Source organism: Rattus rattus, chromosome 12 (assembly GCF_011064425.1).
Source record: "Rattus rattus isolate New Zealand chromosome 12, Rrattus_CSIRO_v1, whole genome shotgun sequence".
Taxonomy (NCBI): Eukaryota; Metazoa; Chordata; class Mammalia; order Rodentia; family Muridae; genus Rattus; species Rattus rattus.
Genome location: NC_046165.1, coordinates 28,799,059 through 28,808,661, shown reverse-complemented (window position 1 = coordinate 28,808,661; position 9,603 = coordinate 28,799,059). Strand labels below are relative to the sequence as shown.

The window sequence follows — 9,603 nt, the reverse complement described above, 5'->3', positions numbered from 1 at the left end:
AAATTATACAGTGGTCTGTATGTAGGAGAATGAAAATAGATCCATATCTATCACCCTGAACATAGCTCAAGTCAAAGTGGATCAAGGATCTCAACATAAAACCAGATACACTAAATTTAATAGATAAGCAAGAGGAAAAGAGCCTTGAACTCATTGGCACAGGGGAATATTTCCTGAACAGAACACCAATGGCTCAGGCTCTAAGATCAACAATGACCTAATGAATCTAAAAAGCTTTCTGTAACTCAAAAGACACATCAATAGGACAAATTGACAACCAACAGATGGGAAATATCATCACTAACCCTCCATCCGACAGAAGGCTAATGTCCAAAATATATAAAGAACTCAAGGAGTTAACTTCCAATAAACCAAATAATCAAATTAAAAAAAATGGGATATAGAGGGAACACCTATGAACAGAGAATTCACAACAGAGCCGGAAAGGAATTCACAACAATAGCCAAAAAGTTAATAAAAAAAAAATGTTCAAATTCCTTAGTCATCAGAGAAATGCAAATCAAAACAGTCCTTAGATTCAATCTCACACCATTCGCAATGGCTAAGATCAGAAACTCAAGTGACAGTATGTGCTGGAGAGGATGTGGAGAAAGAGGGTCACATCTTCTTGAGAATCAGAAATATGCTCAAATCCCATAATTTCCAGTCTAGTTGATGTGGCCATTAATTTTGTTCATAATTTTAACATCTTTATAGATGTAACATATATTCATTTTTATGATTGTTGATTGTCTGTTCTCTCCTACCAAATGTCACACCCTGAAAAAAAGACATCTGTGTTATCCTGGGTCCAATTTTTTACCAACTATCTGTCAAAATAAATAAAATCTCCAAACACAAAGGATTTTTACTTAACTAATTAGGAATTTGCCTCATTTATTCTATTTCCATGGAAATTTATATCACTCATCTTGCTAGCTTGAGTGGAAAGGGTGGCAGCTTATCTCTTTCATATGTCTTGGTGAAATATACATCCTTAATTTTTTCCTTCCTTTTAATTCTTCTTCTGTGAAGATGAATTTATTAAAAAATAATTACAGAATTTTACATGTTCTACTTCCTACGTTGTGGTAGCATAGGTGATAGGAAGATTAAAGCAAGAGGATCATTAACTTCTTAAATAAATAGGATTAGAACCCAAGCCCGCTCATGCATTCTTCATAATATTTAGGGCTTAACATGTCCTATTGCAATTGTCTCATGTCTTCCCATTTACATATTTATATCTCAGTAAAACAGTACAATGTAGGTCATTACCACTACAGCAGGGAACAGGCGTCTGGATATTGGGGACTGATTAGCTGCTAGGCTGTGCTTGTTAACATGCAGACCCCTGAGTGAAGATTACATTTGCATATTTCTTTTCTTGTCCTGGATGACACACATTTCTCTTTGCCTGCCTAATACTATTATCACGTTTGAACATTCTTATCCTGGGAATTAATTTTTCACAGGTCTTTTTGTTTTGATCCAGTTCTTCACTCTACTTTTGATTCTTTTTTTTTTAAATTTATGCCTATATAATTCTGTCATTAGCCAGTTAATTGTTCAAAAAACCACTGTCTTTGATGTTCTTTTTATAAGTTTTTTGCTTTGGGTTTAACTCCTCAGAGAGGATAAAGTTAGGATTTGACCATGGAGTACGGTTCTGTCTTTAATATTAATGAATTTCACTGTTCCCAAGTTCCATTTCATACAGCGTGTTTATTGTCTCAAACATTTAAAACTTTATTTTACACACTTTAGGCTTTTGTTCTGCTTAAAGAAAATGTAACTTGCAAACCACCATTCACAAGGATGGTGAAAACATCAATCACAAAAGTGAAAAAAGAGATTGAACTATTGAACTATTCAAAACTAAGACAAACTCATCTTAACGAATAGAGAAAAGTAAATGCAGGGTTAAACAATCCCTGCTCTTCTTGCTCAGTTGAGGTTTTAATAATGGTTTTAATGACATATTCTTTCTAATAACCACATTCAGTAGAAAGAAGTTATAATTTCTTTCTAAAACAATATATTTAACTTTTTAACCACTATGTTAAATGGAAACTAGAAACAATAAACAGAGCATAACAGGTGCTAGACACTTTTGCTTCTGATACTGCACCTGACTGCATTAATCTTTTATTCTTGTTACTCTGAGGACAGAGAAATGTCCTTTTCCAAAGACTATTCTGAAGAATAAAGAAAGTGGAAAACCTCCCTGTCCATAGATATCAACAATAGATGGAGAGATATCGAGACAAATCAATACATCTTGAAGAAAAGATAAGAAGATTTGGAGACTTGCAGAAAACATTACTTTGACTTTTCAGAAAACTCAGTTACCAAAGGCAGGAGCCCAAGAAAAAGTGAATAAAATTATGTCAAATGTCTTAATAACTATGAGACATCAAACATAAGAGAAAGACTATAGGCTACATGATGAGGAAAATATCGACTACAAAGAACAGTGAAAGGAAAACAACTTTAACATTAGCAGTACACAACTGACACTATATAGAGTTGTATTTGTTTATTAGGAATCCTTGAGCTCCTACATGTCCTCCTTTAACCTCTTTAGCACCGGTCACATATAATATATTATTTACTTAATAAATACTGTTTCAAAAATTCAGCTGCAACTGTTTAAAAAAGATAGGGTCACTGAGTTCATGGTGCTGTGAGGCATGCATTTACCTATGAAGATGAGACTAATATTTCTGGTAAAGCATTCTGATATTGATATTGGGTGACATCTACCTGTGAACTGCCCCTTAGTCTTCCTTTTTCCTTGCTTATCTTTGATGGGAGATGACAATTTGCTTTGGGAATTCATCACGCAAATCAGGAGAGATGGACAGGACATGTCAAGGTTATGTTATATTTTCTAGGTATCATGGGACATACTAATGAACTATATATCTTATCTGAAGAAAGTAATAGTTATTTATGTGGAAATGTCATTCCAGCTAAAAACAATCTATTTCTCTGGCATATTTTTTGGCCTCGTCTTGATAACTTGCCTAATTCTCCTGGGATACAGAGAATTCTTTGGGTTTTCAAGCCTGATTTATTAGAAATACAGAAGAGGAAATCCATAAATCAGCTATTCTTAATGCCTAGACTTTAAATTACTAGACCTAAAATATCTGTAGATAGGAGGTCTGAGAAAACGAGCAGCTGAAAAATTAGTTATGATCATAAGAATTGAGGGAAAGTTATTTATTAGCTTCAGTGATTCCTTAGCTAAATCTATAATAAAGTACTCAATAATTACGACTATTGAGTACTCATTTAAATATGAATATACTTGTGCATATAGGAGGTGTCTTTTCTCCCTCTCATTTCCTTGTCATATGACTAAGGATACCTTAATGTCCTCAATGCTTACAGGTGCTTGCTGGGTAGTCATGAATACTGGAGATTAGATGCCATCAAGCAGATATATAATAGGCTAGGCATCTCTCAAAACCTGTAATTCTATCCATGAAGGACCTAATTGCCTTTTTTAGCCTCTGCCTATACAAAGGTCATGTAATCACATAAACATCTGCATACACACAGATAGATTAGATAGGTAGATATGCAAGTAGATGATAAATGGTAGATACTTTCATAGATACATTGATAGATGGAATTCTGACATCTCAACTCAGAATAAGAGGTGTGTTCAATTTTGAATATAGCTATGAGTTCCTCTTGACTAATTACTGAGAAAAATCTAACTATCTAAATATTACTTTTTGCTTTTGCATTGCATGCAGATATTTTTTGGCAGTGATGGTGTTTGTTTATTTGGTTTGGTTTTTTTGTTTTTTTTATTTGATAATTGAATTAGTGTCAAATGAAAAATTTGGAAATAACGTTCCAAAAGAGCTTTCAGTCAAAAAGGAAATTAATGTAGGAAACTGTCCACAACTTTGTCAGATGAACAGCAAATGACATTAGCCAGGAGGTAGCAGGAGGAGGTCTAGCTGAGGGCCAGAGAAAGTAGAGCTTCATTGAAGCAACTTCTCTACTCCATCTCTGTTTTATGTCTGTGAACTCTCAAAAACTTCTCAGTCAAACAAGTCAGTGAATATACATGTAGAATACTCCTTTCAGAAATACTAAGACAAGCTCAAAAGAGCAAGAGTCTAACATAGAATCAATGGACCCACAACATATATAACAATTCCTAGTAAATACTACTATTGAAATAAAGGTTTAAAACAAATCACAAAGATACTATTCATATTTTTCTAATACAAACAACCTTTCAGCATGCTACACAGAAGACATCCAAATTATATATATATATATATGGTTTTGTCTTATTCTATTTTTTGCCGTGTGGCCTTGATTTTGAAATTATGCCTCTTCATGACTGCACTCCGAACGACCCAAGAAGTAGCAGAGTCAGATGTAAATAATTACACCCAATCAATGGAGAGAAGCTGCTGACCCCTCCAGTTGAATTAGGGAAAAACTGGAAGAAGCTGAGTAGGGGAGCAACCCCATAGGAAGACCAGCAGTCTCAACTAACCTGGACCCCCGAGATCTCTCCAACACTTAACCACCAACCAGGCAGCATAGACAACTGATATGAGGCCCCCAACACACATAGAGCAGAGGACTGCCGTGTCTGGGTTCAGAGAAGATTCACCTGACCCTCTAGAGACTGGAGGCCCCAGGGAGTGAGTGGGGTGGACGGTGGGGGGGATGGAGGATGGGGCATGGGGGGAACATCCTTGTGGAAACAGGAAGGAGGTATGAAATTTGGAACAGTCAGAGGGTGAACCTGGGAGCAGAAAAGTCTGGACTGTTAAAAAAACAAACAAACCAACAAAAACAAAACAAAACAAAATGATGAACAAAAACAAAAAGAAATTATGGCTTTAAATAATCTATACTGTGGCCTGTACTTATGTTTATTTGTGTTCTTTCAGGGATTTTTTGTTCTCACCTCATATCTTCTACTTATTTTTGTTCTGGGGTGCCAGGCATTTTACGATTCCTCACTACTGATGTTCTCTGGTGACAGAATGTCTTTTCTTGGAACCCTCCAACATCATGGTCAAGTATGATTTGAATCTAGGTCTTACTTTTCTGGTGTGTTTGGATGTTTATATTTGTTTTAGTGGAGAGTGGGCTCGATGGTGCATGTAGTCTTAGTTTCTGTTGCTTGGGTTCCTGATTCATGAAATTCTTTTTAGTTCTATCACAAGAGTCAAATAGTAAACTTAAATTCCATGAGAGAGCCAATAGTCTTGGTTTCAGACCCTCCAGTTGAATTATGGTAGTATTTCCCAACTGGAAAAACCTGTTTTCCTCTCTTTCATGGAGAAAAGTCTCTTTCTGGACTCAGGAGCTTGAAGAGCAGGAAGTGTCTTACCCCCAGGCTTGTCAGAGGGTGCTGCCACGGGCTTAGTGCAATTTACACAGGGTTCCAGATGGTGGTGCTTTCCTCTGGAGATGGGGATGGAGGAACAGCTTTGGACCTCTGAAGGAAGAAAAGATGTTTGGTTTTTCAGGTCAAGTCAGAGTTAAAAAAAAAACCAAACAAACCAGCAAAAACCAAATTGTAAAAAAACAAGTTATGCCTCTTTAGGGAGGGCAATTTATACTGTGGTCTCTGTCTGTTGTAGTTTCCCAGCCAAGGGGTTCTGCGGGCGGGATCAGTGTGGCTTATTCTGTTTTTTCTCCTTGATTTTTAAAAATTATTTGATTGTGCTATATAGCAGCATTTTTCTACTTTCATAAGATTTTCTTTGGAAAGGACTTCCAGAGCTAATTTGGATGGTTGACCTTTCTGGACTCACTCAGGAGACATCTTCAATGTGTGTATGAAATTTGGAACAGTCAGAGGAGGTGAACCTGGGGCTTTGGACCAATTAAAAAAACAAACAAACCAACCAAAAAAAACTGGAACAAGTTATGCCTCCGTTGCAGGATCACTAAAAACAAAACAAACAAACAATCAAATTGGATCATGTGGTAGATGAAAAACAGAGTTGGACCCTGTATAAAGACAACATTGAAAATGTTTGGTTTCCAAGTCAGAAAGTGAAGGGGTTCTCAGCTCTCCGTTCACGAAACGTTATGGAAAGGACTTCCAGAGCCAATTTGGGTTGCCTGAGACTCACTCAGGAGACATCTTCAATGCCTGTGTGCTGCTTGTGAAAAAATGGAACAAGTTACCGGTGGGATCACAAACAAACAAACAAACAATCAAATGGGATCATGTGGTAGATGCGAGAGCAGGACCCTGTATAAAGACAACATTAAATGGAAACAGGACGAAAAACAACCAGAGCAGTAAACTGCGTGCCCAGGCACCACCTCAAGGGCCTCTCCAGCCCAGTCTCCGTGCTACAGTGCACAAGTCATATGAGGGCTCAGATACAGAGATGACTTCCAGCTCTAACAGAACTCCAGTACTTTCCTTCTTAGATATTACCTACTGGAAAATACAGAAAATATGTAGTGGGATTGTCTGTAGGGGCCACTTTGAAGAAGTTCTCATCTGTTGCTGTAAAATTATATATATAAAAAAAAGTCCCACCCAACCCCTGCACTAGGTCCAGCACCACAGTGCCCCAAGATAGCTGATAGATATCTTCATCTCAGTCAGCAAAGCCTCTCACCTGTTTTGCTCTATCCCATATCACACTGCCAATGGCTTCTCTCTGAGCCTGGCAACAATCTCTCTATCCATCTAGTGCCCAAGGCAGGTTGCCACCATGCCAGAAATATACATCCCAGTTCCGTGGTGCCCTAGTGCCTCCAGCCACCACATACTCTCTTGAACTTAAGTTGCCACATGAAAAAACACACAACACAATAACCTCTGATCCTATTGATAAGATATAATTGCCCACCTAGATATACAAAGCCCTGTTGGTCACACTTCCAACACCCAGTGAAATCATTACTCAGCAAACTGGAACCCAACAACCAGATTTATATGTACAATACATCCACACAATTAACTTACAACCGATTGATAAGATATAATTGCCCACCTAGACACACAAAACCCTGTACACATCTATCCCTTAAAAATATTCATAACAACCTGAAGGTTGCAGAGAGGAATATTAACATCTGCCTCGATGTTCTCTGCTTCTCTTCTTTGCTCCAATCGCTTCCTCTCTCTAAAAGCTTTTCCCCACCTATCCTGCTTTCCTGTCAATTGACAGGCTTTTCTCTATCTTGTAAGTGCCTTCACCTGTGTGATGACATCATCCTACCCTCATGGACACTCACCTCTTCAAGCCTTGCTGCAGCAGTAAGAAAGAAGCCAGAGGAGCAGGGGCCAGCTCCACTGTCTGTCTCCACTCAGGAGTGGCGACTAAGATTCATTTAAAAGAGCAATTTAAACTTGAAAAGACCACAATACAAACTGACCCTCCTACTTTTAACCTGTATGCTTGCCATTCTGCTAACAGACATGTTCTAGCATAATTTTTAATGGGTTACCCTCCTTATCCTTCATCCAACAAACTCTGAAGCCAGTCTCTAGCTCACTGCAAGAAAAAGAAGTGTACATAATATTTAAGATACTGAGTATTTCACAGCAAAGCTGAATGCTGCTGTAAAGTGCTCTTTAAGTATTTTTTTAAATCCCCTCTAATGAATGAAATAGGGGAGTTTCAGGGGACAGCAATGGGCTATATTATGTGATAAACCATATGTAGCTTACTCTTTCTGTGGTGGGACAGTGGTTGGGGCATTTTTAAATGGCTGACTACACTTGCTTTCCCTCATGATAATTTGGCATAACTCAGTAGCATGATCTGCTCCTAGAAGGTAGTTAAATTTTTTTAAATGCTAAGGCGTTGCCAAGGTTCTGATGATTCAGACCTGTACTACTGATTACTAAGCAGGACAGACCAAGCTTTCTGCAAATAGCTTGAAGGAGGAAGCACTTTCTGAGCACACAAGTAGCACTGTGTCTCCTCCCTTTATCTTCATATTGATAAAATACTTTATGTGGGTCTTGTAAAACAGAACCAGATCTCCTTTCTGGGGAAGGCCTGCCTCTGGGATGGGCAAGGTCCTATAGGGATAGAACTAAAGTATCACTGCAAAGTAGAGAACACATGTGGTTAGAAACTACTTAATCAGAACGTGTAAGTTCGGGGGGTGCATGGACACAGTTGATGTTGCTTGGGGTGGGTTTCCTAAAGGGCTTACACTATGTAAATAATTGACATTGGTACTAACCTGACAGGGATTCACTGAAATCCACATGATCCAGATTCTCTGAATTACCTCAGTTGACCTTTGTGGAGGTTTTATCTATAGAGTAGCTCTTTCACTTGACATAAAACCTGTTAGGGTTTGGGGTTTTGTTGTTTCATTGTTTTTCTCCCATTATTTAAAGTTGACTAGAAGAGTTGTGTGTTGAGGCTAATTGATTGGGTTGATGGATTTGGTTGACATCTCAGAGGAACCCAACTGAGGTTGTCTAATTGCTTCTCAAAGTTCAAGAAAAACAGTAGTGCCACTTTAGACCTCGTAGAAGGGGTGTACATGGCTGTCTTAGTATTTTGTTGCTCTTGATTATTTTAAAAACTGTATATTTAAAGTCTTTTAGAGTTTCACAACAAGGAGAAGTCAAAGTTTGTGGCTTCCTATAGTTTTACATTGTGTATTTCTTACTTCTGGGAAAAGCCTACCTAGTACAAGCTACCACATGCACAGACTGCCCCATGAGTAGGCCTTTTCTCCACACTCCTAATGTAGCACAGTAGGAGTTCTGTGCCATTCTCCTACATCACTTTGACATGATTTTTTTTCCTACGTTTTGGCTGCAGTATTGAGGGGAATATACTTTGATGGATCATCTCTACTTCTCTATTTATTTTTACACCTCAATTACAGCCTTCTTCCCCTCAATTCTCTAATTCTCTGCCTGTAGGATGTACTGTATGTAGTCACCCACTTTGTATTAACATATTATAAATTTACAGATGTGCTTTGATCTGTTTATATTGCTGTATACTTATAATCAAAATGATTTCAATTATTGAAAAAATTAGCCTTATTAGAAAACAAAAAAATATGAAATTTTGTACAAAATTATAAGTATTGGTTTTCAGTAGCTTGAATTTGCAAGAAACTGATATTTGAATAAAATACATGGCACAGGGAAGTAATGTAAAGGAAAATACTATGAAACAAATGCAAAACACACATATTTATTGAATTAGGTGCATCAAATTCCTACATAGTATGAAAGTTTGTTTAAATGTTGGATAAATTCAAAATCATTCTAAATTCTTCATTATATCTTTTTCATAAAACATTAAATGCCAAAAATAAGAATATGTGAACATGCTTAGTAATGCTATTCCTATTGCAACTTATTGTAAACTTGTTGACCAAAAGCACAGGAAACTGGTTTTGGCAGTTTATTTTCCACCTTGAAAGCAGCACCAATATTTATTTATATATTTATCTATTTATTTACTTACTTACTTACTTACTTACTCACTTACCTATTAATTTATTTCATGTGTACATTTTGGTTGTGAGATGGTCTTTTGTTGAATTTTTTTCCCTTCTGTCATATTAGCTACACAGGCACTCCACTACATCACTGTTGCCCTG

The 9,603-nt window shown here is 37.2% G+C and overlaps 1 pseudogene; it reads left to right on the top strand.

Moving 5' to 3' along the window:
• Positions 1-4,368: 4,368 nt before the first annotated feature.
• On the top strand, positions 4,369-7,354 carry LOC116913919 (annotated as a pseudogene).
• The last annotated feature ends 2,249 nt before the right edge of the window (positions 7,355-9,603 follow it).